We start from the raw sequence: 22,211 nt of genomic DNA on the forward strand, positions 1-22,211 counted from the left end.
GGAATGAGCATGGGTCGGCTCGGTGGGCTCCCCTTCCAGTCTGTGGTCGGCTGGGTTCTCCAAGCAGGGACTGGTTCGGTGGCTACCCCCTGCAGCCTGCAGTCCACAGGGTCTTGCATTCGGCTGTGGACCACTGACTTGGCAGCTTCCCCCTGTAGGCCGTGGTCTGCTGGATCTTGCGTTCAGCCATGGAGGGCTGTATTCCACCTGTAGTGCCCTGGTGCTCTGGGAGTTCCTGCCACCATAAGCAGTGCTCTGTTACACCAACATGGTGGCGGTGAGTGCCATCAACGAAAGTGAATAGATAAAACAAATAGAATTTATTTGAATTTTTGCTTTTTTAAAATAAATAAAATATAAAACGGATTTACTTCCCTAACATATAAGAGCATTAGAACAAATTATACCTAACATAATGCTCTGATCTATTAATTTACAGCAGGACATAAGCTAGCCATCAAAATTTAATATTCCATGTCAAATGTTTTTGTTATGGTGCAGATGGGACTGATAGTGGTTACCACTGATTCAAAGTCTTTTTGCATTTTTAATAGTGTCTTTTTGCACTATTATAATTTGTTTTATTGAGTATGTGCACGTGTGTGTATATATATGTGTGTATGTGTATATATATACATCTTATCTTTTTCATTTATTGTATAGTTTACAGAATACAGTGTTTACATATTCTATAGGTCTATTGCAAGTAAGAATTTCATTGTTTGCACTGGGACATGACAATAAAATACCTTCTTCTGTTGAGATGAATTGAGGCAACTACATTGAATCCACATATATGTCAGGTTGGATATTCTATAAGGATATGACTACAAGTATATCCATTTCTCTATAAGCAGGACATTTCAGTGTTGGTGTAACTCGCCTACTAATTCCACAAAACCCTTCCATCACCAAAGAGGCAGAAATCAGGAACGTCACTGTGCATGCGACTACATCCTTAGTAATCAAATTCAAGTTACTGGTCGATCATTCTCAATGTTTTACTTGCTGCTTCATCGATTAAACTGTAGGATTACATTAGCTACTTTTTGTTCAGTGGGAACCATGGAAATTTGGAAGAAGTGAGGTCATCTATGATTGTAAAAAAATATGACAATGTTTTTAATTTATTTTGAGAGGCAGAAAGCTATGGTATTCAGAGGGAATGGCTACCTAAGTATGAGAAGAATTAGGAGTGGAAATGATATGCTGTCCTTAATTGCATGAAGATTTTGGTACAAGGATACAAATGCCTTAATGCAATTTTATGGAGTTCTGGTGAGAATGTATTTGGAATATGGTGTACATCTGATTTCCATATCCAAAAAAGGATGCATGTGAGATTGAGGGAATGCAATTACAGTTTACCAGATTGATTCCTTGGTTCAGACGGAAGAGGTGTGGGTGGGTTTATTAATCAGACCACTAGAGCAATATCATTATGAAGAATGAGAGGCAATCTCTTTGAAACATATAAACATGTAGGGTTAGTGTTTTTCCAGGCTAGAATCTCCGGAACCATAGATATGTCTCAAAATAAGTGGTTGACCATTGTCAACAGAGATTAGATTCAACATCTTTATCAGGATGGCAGCAAATCTTTGGCATTTTCTATCCAAGATACTCATTGACTAAATGTATAGAAGATCAGGGTGGATATATTTCTGTATATGAAGGAAATCAAGGGATATGAGCCTAGTACAGAAAAATAATACCGAAGTAAATCTAGTCAGAATCAGATAGATAAGGCAAATAAACACAACAGGGTCAATGTTCTACTTAGTCTTGCTTCTATTTCTAATGGACATATTTTATTTTCCACCTTGTTGGATGCATCCCTACTCTGCAAACATCCCACAGGTAAAAGCAACTGCTGGATGAGAACCCATTAGTATACACTTCCTCCAATGAGATTGCCATCTGTCATAATTTACTACGGCTAACTAGCAGCATCTCATAAACATTTCAGCTTTGTGACCTAATTGCCGTCCAAATTGTGCATCTTATTTATTGTCACAATATCTAAGCAGGTTCCTGGGTCTTTATCTGACTACACCATAGGAGTATTTTCAATGAATAGTCCAAATAAATTCAAGTACATAATGCACCATCATGTTCTCCAGGGCAGTTGGGGACAGACAAATTATGTTGGCTTTAAAAGCAAAAGGCACAGTCCATCAATGAACAAGAAGCAACAATATACTCCTAATGTTATTATCAAAAAATGCAATAAAAAACAATATTAAATACAATTTTGTCTGGAGTTGAAGAAAGAAAGCTCCTGATGATTCAGAGCAAATGTAATATGCAATTTTAATTTTGACAAATTGGTAGGTTCTAATTACCTTGCGAAGTAGGTGTCCAAATCTTATATTTCCACAAAAAAAATGAAGCCTGAAAATCCAGCTTTCACTTTTACCTCTCCATTATTCATCTGAAGAAGAGGTATGTTTGTAGATGGGTCTGAAGAAGGGTCTCGACCCGAAACGTCACCCATTCCTTCTCTCCAGAGATGAGCCTGTCCCGTTGAGTTACTCCAGCATTTTGTGTCTACGTACGTTTGTAGACCATTTGTCTACTTGAAGACAATAATAAAACTTAAGTATTTTTGATTAAGAATATTTAAATATTACTTGCAATATGGTCTGGAGAAGCAAGACCCATTTAAAAAATAAGAGCCAAACATTCATAAATGTTTCAATGGAACAAAACTAAAATAGGAATTAATTAAATCTTTGTGGTTATATGATGGTTGGTATCTAGTGTGGCTAACAAAATGAATGCATTGTCTAATATCCCTGTGGCTAATTCTACATAAAGGATAACACAAGCTTTATTAAGTTAACATCAGAGTTTGATTCGAATGAGTGGGCATTTGCTGTTTTGTCCTGAACCAGACTGCATATTGATTTTCAATTTGCAGCCTTACTGAATTTCAAACTGGTACATGTTATTGGCTTGCATTATGGAGGTATAAAACATATTTTATTAAAAACTAAAATCTTGCTGCTTTGTTATTAGCTTTGTCTTGAAGAAACGGCGAGCACTAATCTATTTGGGCCATGAACCTAATCAATTATTTAAAAATAACTTTTCTTGAATAACAAGAATATAATCAACTATTCTTAACTCAGTCTGCATTAGGGGAAACTAAATTTAAAGGCAATGTCACTAAATGTATTCATTGTGCAGGTTATATGCATTTTAATTATTTAGCTCCAATTTGGTGTATCAAAAAATATCTAACTATACAGAGATAAACTAACCATGGATACAACTAACCAGGGATGTAACATGTCCTGCGCTATAATCGTCTTGAGCTAGCTAGATCTTTCCTTATGATTTTTGGAATGTGAGCAAGTCATTGATAAATAAACCAGAAAACTTAAAGTGAGGCGGGAGATTGCTTTCAGAGTTTTCTACCCCTCTGGTTGTGTTTATTGGTAAACTGTATTTTGAAAACTGATTTTAACTTGGCCATTTCCCATTGTCTTTTATAAAAGATCTGTATTTCATTTTTCTACATTTTCATATTTTACTGGATGCATATCAAATCAGAAACAGATACTGCCATGACGATATAAGTGATGTTTCCAGTCCCTCTTGCAATGGTGGCTTATATCCACTACCGTAACTTGAGTACATCAGGACCCTGTAATGAACCACAGTAATACCATGCAACAAATACCCCATAGATATCGCCTTCTGCCTCAGATGTGTATTAGATTTCCAACAATACACAGTTTGTAGGTAATGTATGGAGATCTCCCAAGCACTTCTGCTTTCTGCGTGACGCTGGCAACAGCGACTATAAACACATTTTTGTCTGTATGGTTTTGCTTCCAGTGAATAATCGCGGGGTGGGAGGGAAGTAATTATACATCCGATAAATGTACAGTTTATCGCAAGCAGACGGCATAACAAGCTATTTTTAGCAGTGCCTTTATTCCGGCAGCCGAAGTGGGATAGAGCAGCAACCGAGGGGAACACTTCTTGTCAGAATTGCAAAGCGCGGAAGGAGCTGTTTCTTCAGCACCCAAGGTCCTCAACACGTCTAATAAGGTTTGCACCTTTTCTCCAACCTTTCAATCTCGCTAAATTAACTATTTCCAGTTTTTTGTGCGGGGCAGATCAATGCCATTTTCACGCCGGGGCCCAACCCGGTTGCACTCCCAGGAATTCTACGACTGCACGGAGAGCTCGATCACTGAGATTAATTACAATGTGGAGGGATCAGAGCTTTGTTGCTTTCGGCCTCCTTTTAGACTCCACCGATGGAAAATGCCCAAGCATGCAATTTTTAATTGGGATTTGAGGCAGAACGCCTTGCGCGGGTGGGAAAGGCATTGTACCATTGTGCATGTTCCGTTTGCAAACCCCAGGGTGTAAATAATCCGGGACATGAATAGACAGACGGGAACTTGAATACGGGAATTGAAGCCCGAGTAAACAGAACTGGAGAGATGCGCGCTCGTTGAATAATTACCCCCGGTTTCGTAGGGAAATAAACGCCTTTTTTATGTTCAGTAAAATCAATGCAATGTTCATGGTGTGAACGTTGTATTGTTAAGTTGAACGGCACCGTAGCTTCCGTCATTGTTAATGGCTTTCCTCTCGTTATCTCCAATCCGACAAGCTGGGGAAAAAAAGACGTGACGTGCTGTCGCTTGTTCAGGAGCGATTAGCGTTAATATGCAGCGTTGCGATTTTAATGCAAGGCTCGGCGTCGCTGAGAGGAAATCGGGTTGTTCTCTTCGGGGTTTATACTTGTGACCTGGTGGCGTGTGTTTGTGCAGAGGTGTAGCGTGGCAATCGGTATTCACGGTTGTTACATATTCATCAGTTAGCGATTTGTAAAACTGGGTGGACCGAAAGATCTGAAATGCATAAATTACGCAAGTGTTTATACATTATTAACCATTTGCTGGCGCTTCAAACAACTCCATAAGGTGCAGGTTTCGGTTCCTTTTATGAGGAAACATTGCAAATGCATGTACCAGCCTTGTGCACCACGGGCGTGGATAGGTTTTTCTTTGTGCCTAATGAAATAGTTGGGATGATTTTATTTCGGCACTAAGGATTAGCTTCTAATACAAAACAAGGAGATTGGATTTGTTGAAAAGGTTGGTGTAAGGCAGTTATGAGCGTGTGAAGGTGCTCGGGTTAGCGATATTACTATGGTAATAGGATTATACAGATAAATGCAAAAGTATCAGGCGGCTTTTCTGCTGATCTCCTACTTGATCTCCAGCCGCCTTTGAAAGCGTGCTTCAACGAGCCGAACAGCCAATTAATTGAAATTGAATTGTACACTACTGCCCCAATAACAGTTTAGTTATTATATTTGTGCCTTTATCTTCCAGAATGAATTTAGATGTAGACAAAAATAAACATGTTTTTGATTCTAGATTTTGCCCTTTTATGAGTTGAGAATGTCCCATAGGATTATTTAGATTAGTTAGACAAGTCAGTTTATTTCACCATTGGGCACGTTATCTTTTATCTCCTTATTTCCACCAGACATTGTAAATAGATTCACATTCCCTGTAAAATACAAATTATTACAGTTTTGCTACAACATCTAAGCATTGGCCATTTTCACCCCATGATATTAAACGATGAATTATTTTACTATCTTTGAAACTTCCATATCTTAACATTGTCTATCTCCCAACATACGTTCAAGTAGCTGAAAACATGTCATTTCGATAAGAAAATATATTAGAATTGTATATTTTCATTTCTTTGCTAAAGCCAACAACAAGACAGTTGACAACCTTTATTTTAGTATCAATGCCTTAACGAGTTTTTCAGTTTGCACTACGGATATCAACCGCATCACATTAAGTATTTCAGGGAGCACATGGTTGGCTACAAATGTAATTACATTGTAAACATTAGTATCAAAGCAAAGCACAGCCAAATTGTTGCAGAGAACATTAGAGATAACGACCCTGACATATGCCATTGAAAACCCTGCTTCCTCAGTAAAAACTTCACTTTAAATTTCTGCCAGTTTTCAGTCCTCTTTGTGTTAACCTGACAGGAGGAGTTTGCGTATTGGAGATAAGTCCAATGATGACAGGAAGGAATATTCCTCATCGGCAGTTTCACTTCACTTCATGCTAACCCATTGCAGCCTAATTATGTACGAACTGGAGAATGCAGGGTCTGAACAAACATTGACAAGTCCCGACAATGTTAGTACCCAGAGGTACTAAAACACCAGCCAAAAAGTTTCAATGCCAACAAATAGAAATACAACATATAAACTAATCTGTAAGCAAACCGCAAAGTGCTGCAGCAACTCAGCGGGTGAGGCAGCATCTGTGGATGGAATGGATAGATGACGATTGAGGGAAGGACCCTTCCTCACACTCAACTGTAAGCAAGCTGCCTGCTACTCTTGGGAATGTGCTGGAGTAAATTTTTGCTAACTGTTTAGTGGACCATTAAATACACATCCCATGCACATTAAAGTGATCCATAAAATGTTATATTTCACCGACAATAATTGGGGTCCCATGTACTTCATGACCTGCTCCCACTGAGATGATTGAGTCTCTACCAGAAAAAAAGAGTCAAAAGCTCAAGGAGAAGAAATACGAATAGAGCAGGGTTAACATGCAGTTATAGTATCAATGTGTTAAACTGATAACTTAACAAATTAGCATATTAATGTTAACGTTATTTTCTCTCTTCAAACAATCATGGTTACGTCCTTACCAGCAACAGCCTTAATCAAGTAATACAACTTTGCCTGTTTCCTCTTTATCAAAGTAATTAAATGTTCAATTCCTTTTGTTCATAATCAATACACATTTGCTTTAAACGTCATTAGTTATTTTACCATATTTCCCGATTTTTTCATCTCAACAATTATGCTGTGGCATTTACCTGGTGAGCATGAACTCCCCTTTGGTTCCTCACTCTCATTCTAATCAAAACAGATGCGAACATAGATGTATACAAAAAGGCAAGTGGCCTCATCAAAATTACTGCTTACCAGTTTTATGCAACTCCACAAAACAATGTTAACCATCCATTACGCTGCCACACTGGAAGAATCAAATTAAAAAAATAAATCCTGGAACAATTCACAAGAAAATCATCTAGCAAATTCCACTGATCCCCCAAAACATTCAGAACAAACTTTAGAAATTGCATGATCCAACATCACAACTTCCTTCTTCCACAGTTAAATCAGTTAAAGCCAGGAAACTACTAATCTTTCTTTTGATACTTGCAGCCGCACTGTTTACACTTCAGACTGGCACCCTGCTGCAGGTGGCTTTGGCTTGATGAAGACAAAATCTAATCCTGCTCTTTGCCTGTCTAAATTATAAGGCAGCCAACTGGTTCTGCCATATCAATCTAATAGTACATTCACTTAATTACATTTTGCAGGTCTCCCATTCTTAAGAATCAGAGGATCCACTTTCCTAAACCTACGTACACTACTTTTTTTCTATGTGGAATTTTACGCATTTATCTGTATTAAAATGATCTGAAACCTTTTGAATTTGGTTACTTTTCCATTTCAACTGTTTTTCCAGTACAGCTCATCAAAATGTTTGTCATTCAGTTCCTCCCTCGAGCTATCCTCCTCCCTCTTCCCCCCTCAGAGCCTGGGTCTGACCCCAGCCTTTACACCTGTCAGATTTTCATCATCCTCCCCTGAATTCCCTCTTTCAGACAGTCCACAGTAGATGCCTTACCCTTTGTGCCCCATCATCCACACCTCAGCAAGTTCCGAATCCACCATAATGTCGGGCACTTCTTCCGTCGCCTCTCCTTCCAGGCCTTTTTCTCTGGTACAGAGTCCTTGCCTCTCAGCGATGACCCCTTCTCCTGTCTCCAACATTCCTCCTCTTCTTGGGCTCCCCCTCCTGTCCTTCTACCTTCTCTGGACCATTTTCTTTCCAACTGCCTGTGTGACATCAACCGTCTAGATTTCTCTGCCCTCTTATACACTCCAATCTCATTCCCTCTGAACACACAGCCGTCTGCTCATTTAGCAACAATCACAATATTGTTATTTAACCCACTGACAAGCGAGGTGCCAATGATGACTGGCTGTGCTGAGACCAGGAGCAAGTTCTCTTACAGCACCAGCTATGCCTACCTTTTTGTTGGCACCACACACTGGCACTCTCCCCCAATTCTTTCTCTGCTACATCGATGACTGCAACAGAACTGCCTCCTGCACCAGTGCAGAACTCATTGATTTCATATCTTTACCATTAACGTTCACCTTGCCCTCAAATTCTCTGACACCTCTCTCACGTTTGTTGATCTCTCTGTCTCCATCATAGGGGACAGACTATCGACTGACCTCTATTACAAATCCGCTGACTCCCACAGTTATCTGGACTACACCTCCTTCCACCCTGTCTCTTGCAAAGATGCCCAACTCTCACTTTCTCTGGCTCCACAGCATCTGGTCCCAAGATGATGCTTTCCATTCTGAGACATCCGAGATGTCCCCTTTCTTTAGTAAACGTGGATTCCCCACCAGCTATCATAGATGGATCCCTCACTCATGTCTCCTCTGTACCCCGTAGATCTGCTCTTGCTTCCCCTCCCCCAGACGGAACAAGGATAGAATTCCTCTGGTCCTCACCTTTCGCCCCAGCAGCTTCCGCAAATCCAGCTCATGATTCTTCAACTTTTTTCTACACCTTAATCGTGATCCCACCAACAGTCACGTTTTCCATTGCCTCCCATTTCCATTTTTCACAGGGATCTTTCCCTCTGCAATTCCCTGGTTCACTCATCCCTTTCCACATCACCCACCTCATTCTCAGGTATTTTTTCCTTTAGCTAGACTTTTACCTGCCTCTTCCTGCTTTCTCCCTACTCCCCTTCCACCATAATCAGTCTGAAGAATGATCCTTACCCAAAACATCTCCAGAGATGCTGCCTGACTCGTTGAGATACTCCAGTACTTTGAGCATTTTTTTTTGTTCATTCAGTTTAGTTTAGTTTAGTTTAGAGATTCAGCGCAGAAACAGGCCTTCGGCCCACTGAGTCCACGCCGACCAGCATTTACCCCATACACTAGCACTATCCTACACACTAGGATCCCAAACATTCAGAAAGAAAATGGGATCTAAGGTTACAATTCATGTCTTGATCTAGACGAAGGCATGGTCTGATGAAATGGTTATATTAACCCAAATAATCACTGAGAAGACTCCAACACATTCAATGAGTTAGCAAGTGATCTACACTCCTGGAACTCAGCTTCCTGATTTAAATTATCTTTCCACTCCAGACTAAATCTCAATAAAAAAGACAGGAATACTAAATAACATTACAATGTATGCTGGAAATGTGGTATATAAACAGTAAAGGTGAGAAATAACGGGGCATATAGAATCTGTGGCGAGACAAACAAGTGTTAATGATTTGGGCTAGTAATAATAAGTATTTTATAATTTTATTTACTATGACAATATTCGCACAATTACAAGGCAATATATGGTATGAGTTCAGTACCCTTAACATACAGGGCACAGGAGTCCATTGACTGCTGGAACAAAATTAATATCTTTGTCGATTATTGCAAGGTTTGATTTTGGTGCTGTGGCAATGAGAGGTTGCCTTGGTAACACAATTCTACACCTCTATTGTTCAATGTATGAAAAATCGTTTGGTAATACAATTATGTAAATGTACACGTGATTACAAGATTCGTGTTCAATTGCCATTTCCAACAATAAGAGTCTTAATATGCATTACAATAAAACTTTTGTGCAGCAGATTCTCAAAATTTAGTGCAATGTGCACCAAGGAATAAACCTGGGTGAATGAAGGTGATTCGTGGAATGAATAAGTGATAGCAGTCATAAACCAAATCAACTCTTTACAAATTTTTTTTTAATTTACACTTACATTGGCAATATCACAAACATTACAATAGTTACACAACTCAACTAAACCTTGAGACAGTTTTGTATCTATAATGTTGATGGAACATTTAATTTAGTTTAGCACTAGACAGGATCTGTTCACATATCCTATACAATTTGCGGAAATCAAATCTAGGGTAGATCGGAAGATGGACACAAAATGCTGGAGTAACACAGCGGGTCAGGCAGCATCTCTGAAGAAAAGGAATAGGTGACGTTTTGGGTCATGACCCTTCTTCAGACTGGGAGTCCGGGGAGTGGTTAACTAGAAGTATGAAAAGTTACAGAAAAAATTCAGAGCTGGCACTGCTGATAGATCAGACCAGGGGAGATCAGCGTTAGGTATGGGTTGCAAATAATTTTGAACAATTCACATGATATTAGCAATTAACATGATAATCAATATGCAGAACTGCCTTACTTAAAAAAAAATAGGATGAGCCAAATGCTGCGCATTTTTCAAAATGATTAATATGAGGATTTGAATGTTATTTAAAAAAATCTTAGTATTTATAACATGGGCTGATTAAAATAGTTCAAAGTGAAACTACCAAGTAGTAGACTAAATATATTTTGTATTAGGCATGATAAAAATATTTAAACTAATAAGGCCATATGTCATAAGTTGGCCATGTCCATAGATTATTTATTATGCGATTTAGACTTCTGCGCTCTCCTCCCTTCTTCCTACAAAGCGTAAGGTTTGGATTCCCCTTGTGCACATCTTCCACCTCATTAGCCTTCACATTCAATGATTCAATTGCTGTTATTCCTGACATCTTTAACATAATGCCGCCTCAAGACATATCTTGCTCTACCTCCCTTTTCAGTATTCTGATTAAGCTTTCCTCTCCAGAATAGAAACATAGAAACATAGAAAATGTGTGCAGGAGTAAGTCATTCGGTCCTTTGAGCCAAAATCAGTATCTCGTTCCAGCTTTTCCCCATAGACCTTGATTTCCTTAGCCCTAAGAGCTAAATCTTTCTCTTGAAAACATCCAGTGAATTGGCCTCCATTGCCTTCTATGGCAGAGAATTGCACAGATTCACAACTCTCTGGGAATACTTTCATCTGTACTTGCAGATCTATCAAAACCCATTCCCTTTCACGCAGCAGTTCCACAACCAACATTACCTACCCTACGGAGATACAACACTTGTACATCCTCCCATCCCTTGTCCCATCCCATCGTCCTCATGGAGTGGTCATCTTTATAAAGGGGAAATTAAATGCAGATTGGGTTTTCTAAAACACTCAATTTTCATTTAATCTGCAAATATGAAGTTGTGTCACTTTAATTCTCCACTTGACTCTCTTTCTGCAAAGAGATCAACCTTAGGTAAGCCAGATTTTCCTCTTTGTCATTGAATGCATTGGGCATTTTGTATGGAACTGTTGCGCTATAGTGCAGAAAACTATGTTGTGCACCTTGTATCTCTCCTTTCGCATTACCTATTACACTTGAGTTTGGTTTGGTTGTATTTACGTGTAGCATTATCTGATTTGATTGGATAGCATGTGCAACTAAACTTTTTGCTGTACCTCAGTACACATGGCAATCATAAACTTAAACTTAATCCTAACTTTAGCCAGTTCTGATGAAAGGTATATTGAACCTATTGATTAATTGTTCACCTCACCGTATGAGTTGGGCCAAGAGACCTGTTTTGAGCTGTATGACATTATGACTTGCTGGCTCACCTCAGTGAATTACTGAGCATTCCATAATGTTCATGTTTTATTTATATATAATAAGAATTGTTACCGTTCTAAAGCAATGAATACATTTCTTGTCACAATAGCTTCCTACTGAATTGGTTCCATACTATAATTGCATTGAATTTAAATGGGAGTTTGTTTTCGTAGGCAAAGGAAACTTTGCAGAGTATAGTCATCATAAAAGAAAGTTGAGACTAGAATAGAGAAGAATAGAGAAGCAAAAATCAGTATACGGCAGCAAAATATATATTTTTGTTTACCCACAACAAAAAAAGTCACAGAAATTCTAATAATTGAAGTTGCAATGACAGACAGGACAGTTTTATCTTTCACCAAGGTGTACACAAGGAGGCCAATTGAGAGGAATATTGCTTTGTTTCAGCACCAGCTGTGATATGTTTATTCTTCTGAAAGCTGATGCCTGTCATTGTGCAAGGTTGCTCTGTCTTTAAAATAATGTTGGCACAACTCCATAAAGCAAAATACAAATACAGATTATAAACATAAAATGCTGGAGTAGCTCAGTGGGACAGGCTGCATCTCTGGATAGATGGAATGGGTAATCCTTTCTATGCAGAGATGCTGCCTGTCCCGGTGAGTTAGCCCAGCATTTTGTGGCTATTTTTGGTGTAAAACAGCTCCTTCTGATACAAATACAGATTCATGTCACATAGCTTATTTAAAATACAGACGTAAGTTTGACTTTGGTGGCTATTGATAAACAGGTGCTAAATGAATCTGAATTGACCAGTGATTGGACTCAACTCCTGATACCCTTTTTATTGATGTCAATTTAACTGTCTGTTGGGAGATGTTTGGGAATAATATCACATCCCATTAGTTCCCATTGGTAACCAAAGATGAAATATTCCCTCAACCATGAACAATGTAACACCATTATCATGCTTATCTTTTACTAAACCAACATTAAAAGTCAAAACATTTGATCACCAAAAGCTTTTCATTGTTAATATGTTTGAGGTTGCAAAGATCAAACATTTTATATAAATGAACGGTGCTTAGATCAACAACAATGATATGCGAGGTTGAATCTCAGCCTAATTTACAACAGCAGATGATTATTTTGAGTTCTGGGACATGAACAGTCAGGCTGTGGTATCATGAACACACTTAAGTGGGTTCAGAGATGTATATTCCATTTTGAGTGCAAATTGAAAAATTGCAGAAATAATGGTGGTCATTCTATCAAATATACCAAATATTTGAGTAATAATTACTTTTCTAGAGAAATGTACATAGCATTGGAGTGCTGTCAAAATGCCAACAATTGGATTTACTTTCTGATGCCAAAAATGTACAATTTATATATGTTTAATGATTTCAAAGAAAGATATTTCAATTTTCAATTCCCAGGCATAGTAATTAATCCAGTGTTAAATGAATTACTCTTCTTCCATAAAATGCACAGCATAGTTTACACAATTTTACCCAAAGATGAGTCTCCACCACAATAACAAAAATAGAGATACATGGGAAAACGTGAGTTTAAAAAAAAAATGCTGAATTAGGATTTCAATTAGGATCCTAAAGCATATTTGTATATTTTTTTCCCAAACAGCCATTTATGCCCCTATTAAATTACAGCTTAGTGTAAGAATTAAGCTTTACTATTTAACTTAGCCACTAATCGTGGAATAAAATACTCTCAGCTCAAGAACATATCATAAATGGGAAATTTTTTTTTTAACTGAAATGGAAAGTCTGGAAGAATACTCTAGGAAAATGTTACGGTAATTTCACTCCTTGTGGCCACACTGAGAGCCAGGGTAGTAGCACTGCTTAGATTGGGTTCAAATTCCACATCTTATTGATATACTGATGAGAAGCTTGAGGGAGCATTGTTTATCGGACCAATGTCATGGTAGCCATGAGTGGAATTATGCATAAGATCTGGTAGAAGGCAACAGTGGCAGCTGATCTTAAGGTGTTGCACACATTGAATGCCATGGATAATAAGCCAGGAAATATATATGCTTGGATATATATACCAGTCATAGAGAACAGACATTATCCAAAATGTTATCTTGAATTTCTATCATTGTGGCGAATAACAATTTGGGACGAGTCTCGACACGAAATGTCACCTATTCCTTTTCTCCAGAAATGCTGCCTGATCCATAGAGTTAATCCAGCTCTTTGTGTCTATGGGGCAATAGAAGTTGTTTCTTTCCAGTGTGACATGCTTTAGGATGCTTGATAACTTATACATCTTGTAGTGTTGCAGAATCTGCATAATAGCTCATACTAGTGAATTAAATACTTAATGATCGTACATATTGACTTGAGTGTGTGTTTGTTCTGGTGCTCTGCATTTAAGCAGAAATAATCTAACCAATTGCTACAGGTCATAACAATATCATCCAATAATTGATCTTGCAATTGGTTGCTGGACTAAAGGTTTGCCACTAATAGCAATTTGCCAAGTAGAGATGTTAGCTGCTCTTCACTGGACTGTACATAGCACAATGAGGACATGGCTTTAGCCAATAAATGGATATACACAGGAAAGTCAATGGACTGAGATTATAAACTATCAGCTTTTTTTCTAACTTCATAACCTGTTGCTTCCTGGTTCTTGCATCTATGTAATTTCATTTTCAATGGCCATAATGTGGATGCATTACTGATATGGTTTTGGTTAGTTTCTTCACTCTTGGCATTATTCACAATATCGCAATCAGTCACTTTATGGCTGACTCAATGACTTAATTTTTTTTTTCTCTGTGAAACTCTCAGCCATCTTTGTCATCGCACTGTTGAATTAAACATTTCATAATACATATATGAGCAGGTAATACAGAAATGTGTATATTGCTGTCTGTGGCTCCTCCCTAAATGTCCACTTTGCAGTGTGATCTGTAAAAATCTGTAAATTGAGAGTATTTATGAATTATTTTTGCCTTTAAAGACCCCAAATGTAGTATGCTTAGATTGCCAAGCTTTTGGTGTACGCAGGCTATGATTCCCAGATAATAAAATCATTTATAATTTTGTGTTCATTCATTGAGGTTGCTTATTTTCTAGGCAAACAATATCCTTTAAAGATGTATTCCAAAACGGTGAAATACATTTCACGGTGTTTGCTGAATCTTGGTGAGCCACCACCTTTGTGACCAGCAACAAGCTCGACTGCCCTGCCATTGATGACAAAACATGGGCTTTGCTGTTATGTCCTCTCTACCATTCTCCTTATGCCTTCCCCAAACAACTTAGTTATAAGAACTAAGTACATAATGATGAGTGTCTTTTATAGACAATAGAAAATAAACAATAGACAATAGGTGCAGGAGTCGGCCATTCAGCCCTTAGAGCCAGCACCGCCATTCAATGTGATCATGGCTGATCATCCACAATCAGTACCCCATTCCTGCCTTCTACCCATATCCCCTAACTCCGCTATCTTTAAGAGCCCTATCTAGTTCTCTCTTGTAAGTATCCAGAGAACCGGCCTCCACCGCCCTCTGAGCAAAGAATTCCACTGACTTACAACTCTCTGTGTGAAAAAGTGTTTCCTCATCTCCATTCTAAATGGTAAATTCCCCTTATTCTTAAACAGTGGCCCCCAACATCGGAAACATGTTTCCTGCCTCTAGCGTGTCCAAACCCTTAATAATCTTATATGTTTCAATAAGATCTCCGCTCATCCTTCTAAATTCCAGAGTATACAAGCCCAGTCACTCCATTCTCTCAGCATATGACAGTCCCGCCATCCCGGGAATTAACCTTGTAAACCTACGCTGCATTCCCTCAATAGCAAGAATGTCCTTCGTCAAATTAGGGGACCAAAACTGCACACAATACTCCAGGTGTGGTCTCACTAGGGCCCTGTACAACTGCAGAAGGACGTCTTTGCTCCTATACTCAACTCCTCTTGTTATGAAGGCCAACATGCCATTTGCTTTCTTCACTACCTGCTGTACCTGCATACTTATTTTCATTGACTGATGAACAAGGACCCGCAGATCCCATTGTTCTTCCCCTTTTCCCAACTTGACACCATTTAGATAATAATCTGCCTTCCTCTTTTTGCTACCAACGTGGATAACCTCACATCTATCCACAATAAACTGCATCTGCCATGCATCTGCCCACTCACCCAGCCTGTCCAAGTCACCCTGCATTCTGCATTTGTGGAATTCCCTGCCACAGAGGGCAGTGGAGGCCAAATCACTGGATGGGTTTAAGAGAGAGTTAGATAGAGCTGTAGGGGCTAGTGGAATCAAGGGATATGGGGAGAAGGCAGGCACGGGTTATTGATGGGGAACGATCAGCCATGATCACAATGGCGGTGCTGGCTCGAAGGGCCGAATGGTCTCCTCCTGCACCAATTTTCTATGTTTCTACGTTTCTACATTTCATAGCATCCTCCTCACAGTACACACTGCCACCCAGCTTTTTGTCATCTGCTAATGTCACTTTGAATCCCTTTATCTAAATCATTGATGTATTTTGTAAATAGCTGCGGTCCCAGCACCGAGTCTTGCGGTACCCCACTAAACACTGCCTGTCATTCTGAAAGGGACCTGTTAATCCTTACTCTTTGTTTCCTTTTTGTCTAGAGAGCTATTTTATATTTATGCAGGAGAAACCTATCCATTGCTGCAGGCCATAACAAAATCCTCAATAATCAATCTTGCATTCATATTTTGCACCCAGAGGCAATTGGAAATAAATCATTTGTTGTTCACAGAAAGTATAATTTTGGCTTGATCACAATTGCAAATAGTCTTAAAGCTCATTTGAAATTCTCCTATGGGCAAATTCAAAATTCTATGATTCAGTGCACCCGTTTATTTATGTTTTCTTCACATTTAAAATCATTCTTCATACTTTAATGTGGTACCCTCATTCAGTTCTTTTTATAACAGCTAAAAATGGGGTCACGTAAAAATAAGCACAGTTGTTACAGATATCCGTCCATCAATTGTGAGCAGTCTATTTTATTCAATCACTGAAAGTGGCTTACAGGAAATACAGTCAAACTTCATGGCCAAATCTTAGTCAAATCCTTACCAAACTAAATCTTAAAAGAATATTTAAACTATCCCTACAAATGTATCTGTGACTAAGGAAGTGAAAGTGTTTTGAACTACATTCCCAAATTAATGCAGTCAGTAGAATCTCCCAATTTTAAATGATGGAGTGGAAAAGGTTTGAAAGGGTGGCAGCGTGGTGCAGCTGTGGAGTTGCTGCCTCACAACGCCAGAGACCCGAGCTTGATCCTGACTGTACGGAGTTAGTATTTTCTCCCCATGACCTGCATAGGTTTTCTCCTAGATCTTTGGTTTTCTCCCACAGATTTACAGGTTTGTAGATTAATTGGCTTGGTATAAATGTAAACAAAAACATTGTCCCTAGTGTGTAGGATTGTGTTACTATGCGGGGATCGCTGGCCGGTGCAGACTCGGTGGGCCCAAGGGCATATTTTTGCCCTTTATCTCTAAACTAAACTAAACTAAACTAAACTGAATTGGAAAATTGATGTGGGGAATCTGAACCTTGAACCAGAATAAGAGATTTACAGTAAACATAAAAGTAAGTTGGCTTTAAGCAACTGATTTACAATTTAAGCTTCTCCATTCTTTTGTGCTAGTTCGGCAGCTTTGTGCCTGGATTGTGCCGATTCTGTCAGAGTTGTGCAGGTGTTACTAACAGAAGCAGGAGGAAAAGTGATCCCTACTTACGCATGCAAAGTCTTTCATTACATCTATATTACTAAAAGTCTGATCTTGACCACTTCCTGTTGTTCTGTATATTGATTTTAGAAAAAACGCTGCCACTTACAGCTGTGATTTTTGGCCATATTACCCAGTCCCCCTCCGCTGTGCATGACAAGAGGATTTTTCCCATCGATGAAAAATAAAAGAGTTATTAGTGTTTAAAAAATGTTGAGATTCTCTCTCCTGAATGCCACGCCCCTTCCGGAGGGACTATAAAACCCGGAAGTGTTGAGTGCCTCAGGCAGTCTCTGCAAGATGGGGGAGCGAGAGGGTCTCTCAGTCTGAGCTGTAAATAACACTGAACACATATCTACTAAACTGTGAGTGTGGTTTTACTGACCTTGAGTGTCCTTAATGTGGTTTGAAAATGAAATTGTGGTTGGTTTGAAGTGAATTCGGTGGCCTTGCACCCTGCTTGAAGTGGTCAGAAAATGCACTTGAATTCGGTGGCCTTGCACCCTGCTTGAAGTGGTAGTAAACTGCACTTGAATTTGGTGGCCTTGCACCCTGCATGAAGTGGTAGGAAACTGCACCTGAATTTGGTGGCCTTGCACCCTGCTTGAAATGGTAGGAAACTGCATTTGAAGTTGGTAGCCTTGCACCCTGCTTGAAATGGCATTTCAAGGAAAAGCCATGAGTCAACTGCCAGCCCACCAGCCATGGGTGAGCTGCCAGCACATCAGGCTTGAGTGACTGAGCTGCCACGCCAAGAATCCATTTGGCCCACAATGACCAGCCCTCCCGTGTGAACTTATTCTTGGATTATTATGTATTTGTGGCTGGAATCATTTGTAACTGATGTAGTCAATGGGCATTTTGCACCTCAAATTGAATACAGTAGCATTTTGGAGCGTGGGGAATGGGTGAGGTGTAAATGAACCTTATGAACCAAGTTCCTGTCAAAATCATGATGACAATGTATGTAATCATTAAGATGATTGAGGCAAGTGCTTCGGAAAAAGTGCGTGGATGATATGAAAAGAAATCTGGGCGTCACAATGGCATAGCTGGTAGAGCTGATTTCTCACAGTTCCTCCAACTCGGGTTCAACCCTGACCTCCGGTGTTGTCTATGGAATGAATGCCCTGTTTTCTTGCAACGTGACTCTATAAAATATGAAGGGGGATCTGTGCGGAGGATGCAATAACATGCTGTTGAAAAGATGAGCAGTAGCTTCTGCAGGATCGAGTTATTGAGTGGAGAGGCACAGGATCACATAATCTTCCCCATCAGGATCTCCACAAGCATTGGATGCCATTCTTTTCTTTTGAAAAGCTTCTCACTGTACATCGGTACACCTAACAATAAACTAAACTAAACTAGGTATATTTGGGGCTACCAATACTACCCTGAAACCTGCTGCTGTGTGTCAGCTAGGTGACTTTAAATTTTCAGGAGAAATTGGTCCACCAATGCTTCCCCAAGACAATTGCATTCAATATATGCTTGTGGGCTGAACCCATTTGTTTTTCTGTTCACAGCTCCTGGCAAATGCAATGATAGTGAGCACCAATTAAGCCCAAAAACAAGCTTTCACGAATATCACCTACTGATCTTCTGATTACACTTCTTTGCCAAAAAGTATATGAATTTTTGTTTCAATTGTCGCAAACTTACACTTCAATTTAAGAGGGTATTTTTTTCCTAAATCTGCTGGAGAAGCAACAGGAAGTGGCTAATGTACTGGAGCTCAGGTTCATCTTTGTAATGTTCAGAGGAGATCCACCAACATTCCACCAAGTTGAAGCTCGCTCGCTGGCAGGGAGCATTCCACCTGGAGCAAATAACGTGTGTTTTAACTCGTGCAGAAGCTTCCTGATAGCCTCTGTGAATATAAACCTCATAAATCGGTCTTCAATCCTACACAGCGTTTGTTAATTGCATTCCTTTCAACCACAAGCAAATCAATCAAGAATGGCATCCAATGCTTGTGGAAATTATTTTATTATACTAATAGCTCTTTTTCTTGCATTCTGTGGACTTTCCACTGCTTTCTGGAATTTTTAATCGCTGTCAAAAATATTAATAATTAGTAGCCCCCCCCTCGGTCATGACTGGCCATGGGTGATGCACCCTCGATGTTGGCTGCTTGCTCCAAACCTCGGCTGGAGCAGCGTTGCTTGTGGCTGAAGAGACCAATGCGGGAGTGACAGTCTCTGTGGCAAAGGTCACATTTATGTGTGGTCTCTGGTTTGGTGAAGTTGCTGTGATCCTTTCTGCGCACCCGCTGCATTCATCAGTTTCTCTTCCCCCGTTTTGAGATGTTGGTTCAGGGTATCTCTCCACCTCATGCGGTCAGCTGCAAGGCTCTCCCAGGTCTCCACATTGATGTTGAGCACCTTCATATCTCTCTTGCAGACATCCTTGTAATGTAGCTGGGGGTGGCCGATGGTTCTCTTCCCTGATATCAGCTCTCCATAGAGGATGTCTTTTGGAATACGGCCATCCTCCATGCGGTGGACATGGCCCAGCCGCCACAGCCTGCGCTGCCTGAGTAGAGTGTACATACTGGGAAAGCCAGCGCGAGACAGGATCTCGGCGCTGGACACTGTCTTGCCAGGATATGGCCAGGATTCGTCGGATGCTTCTAAGGTGGAAGGTGTTGAGTCCTCTCTCCTGTCTGGCATATGTAGTCCATGCCGTTTCACTGCCGTACAGCAGCGTGCTGTTGACGCAGGCGTTGTATACTGCTATCTTTGCCTTCACTGTCAGCTTTGCGTTGGTCCACACTCGAGTTGTGAGGTGAGTGAGAGTTGTGGCTGCCTTCCCGATCCTCTTATCAATCTCTGTGTCCACTGTCAGTGATGGTGGAGCCGAGGTACGTGAACTGATGGACGGCATTAAGTTCGTAGTCATCGATGGTGATGACAGGCGGCGCCTCTGTATCCTGCCCCAAGACGTTCGTCTTCTTCAGGCTGATGGTCAGCCCAGTCCTTGCAAGCCCGATAGAAGCGGTCCATCGGTGACTGTAATTCCTGCTGGGTGTGGTACACAACTGCAGCAGCGTCGGCAAACAACATGTCTCTGATGAGAGCTTCACATACTTTTGTCTTTGCTCTGATGCGGGTGAGGTTGAAGAGCCTGCCATCTGATCAAGTACGCAGATAGATCCCCTCTGTTGCAGGGCCGAAGGCACGTTTCAGGAGCAGAGCGAAGAAAATCCCAAAGAATGTGGGAGCGACGACGGAACCTTGTTTGACGCCACAGTGGATATCGAAGGGCTCCGAGAAGCTGCCATTGAACTGCACTGTCCCCTTCGTGTTGATGTGGAAGGATTCTATCATGCTCTGCAGTTTTGGTGGGCAACCGATCTTTGTCAAAATATTAATAATTACATTGCAGCTAAATCATCCTACTCTTTGCTTTAATCACTATTAAGATCATAGCAATTTACTCTAACATGTGGATGCAACTCATACACTGTACTCTACACCATAGTAACTGCATAGGATGTCCACCAGCCTCTGATAGAGAAAGATTTGTGTTTCTGTATTGTTTCGTCAAGTTTCGTGCAGTTTTCAAGTTACATCAGAAATGTCAACAAATCTGTATCTTTCAAATTCTGATAAATCCTGCAATAAGTATTTTTGAATCCATTCCCAACCTTCCATAAAATGGGACGGCATTTAAAATTAAAATAAAAAAGGATTGCACATCCCCAATCCTTTCCACTCGTCACTTTAATTTCAGTTCGTGTTTTTATGACTGTTGGCGGATGAATTTCCCTCCTGGGATAAATAAAGTGCTATCGTATCGTTTCGTACCACATCAAATACCAATTACGTTGTGTTTATGGTGGTAGTTCTTAAAATAATCCACTTGAACAACAGTTATAAAGTTGATACTTGTAGAGCAGGATGAACCAGTTAGTAGTCATGTGTAAATATGTCTAAAATTTAACTGTTAGTTAATAACGGGTGCTGGATGCTAACATATTAAAATGAAATAATGCCCAGCTGCAAGCCTATGATTATATTGTGCATTTTCAACAACATTACAATCATTTAAATGGATTAGAGTAAAAGGAATTTAATTAAAAATCTGAACCGTTCAAAATTATACGTGGTTTGTAAATTAAATAAAACATGTATTTATATAACACCATTTATGATTATAGTGGGTTCCTAATTCCGTTATAACTAAGTAGTTTTAAAATGTTGTCTTTGCTTTAACAACTAGAACCATCACAATAATTTGTGTGAGGTGTAAATGTTGATCAGACCTTCCCTGTAATGAGTATCAAAAGATTGTTTGTGTCCAAAAATTGAAAGACAAGTCCATGAACCTGGAGAAAAAGGCCACTGTGGTTAGTACAGAGCATTAGCTTGTGGTTGAATTTTTGATCTTAACTCTGCCTCCACTATCTACAAGGTCATATTTACTCATAATTATTTTCTATCAAACCACTAACCTCAGTAAATTCAACATTCTAATTTTTAAGTTTTATCCTATTCCAAGTTCTGCCTACTCATCACTCTCGCCATCTATGGCTTATATTGGTTCATAGACCACAAGGCTTCATATTTAATAATCTTGTCCCAGCTTTTATACAATGCATGCCTCTCCTCTCCAGCCAACGCAACTATATTTTAAAAACTGTCTCAAAATGCTCTGCCTCCTACATTTTACACCATTTTACATGTCAGCAAGTTGGCAGATGGGATATAAAGTGAGACAATGGAAATGGTACTGATTTAGGAAGGAAGAATGAAAAAGTAAATCTTATGATTAACAGAATGACATGCAAAATATTGCAGGGCAAAGAGATCTTGGGGTTCTACCACATGTTGGTCTTTACTGTGAAAGGGATGAAGTGCAAAAGTTGATAAGTTTCAA

The 22,211-nt window shown here is 39.7% G+C and overlaps 1 protein-coding gene across 1 annotated transcript in view; it reads left to right on the forward strand.

Moving 5' to 3' along the window:
- Nucleotides 1-3,777: 3,777 nt before the first annotated feature.
- Nucleotides 3,778-22,211, forward strand: part of LOC129701688 (complexin-2) — a 245,248-nt gene continuing 226,814 nt past the window's right edge. Inside the window, exon 1 of the mRNA XM_055643046.1 lies at nucleotides 3,778-4,062. The gene's annotated coding sequence lies outside the window, so the exon portion shown is untranslated. The remainder of the gene's footprint in view (nucleotides 4,063-22,211) is intronic.

Source organism: Leucoraja erinacea, chromosome 11 (assembly GCF_028641065.1).
Source record: "Leucoraja erinacea ecotype New England chromosome 11, Leri_hhj_1, whole genome shotgun sequence".
In the NCBI taxonomy this organism is placed as follows: domain Eukaryota; kingdom Metazoa; phylum Chordata; class Chondrichthyes; order Rajiformes; family Rajidae; genus Leucoraja; species Leucoraja erinaceus.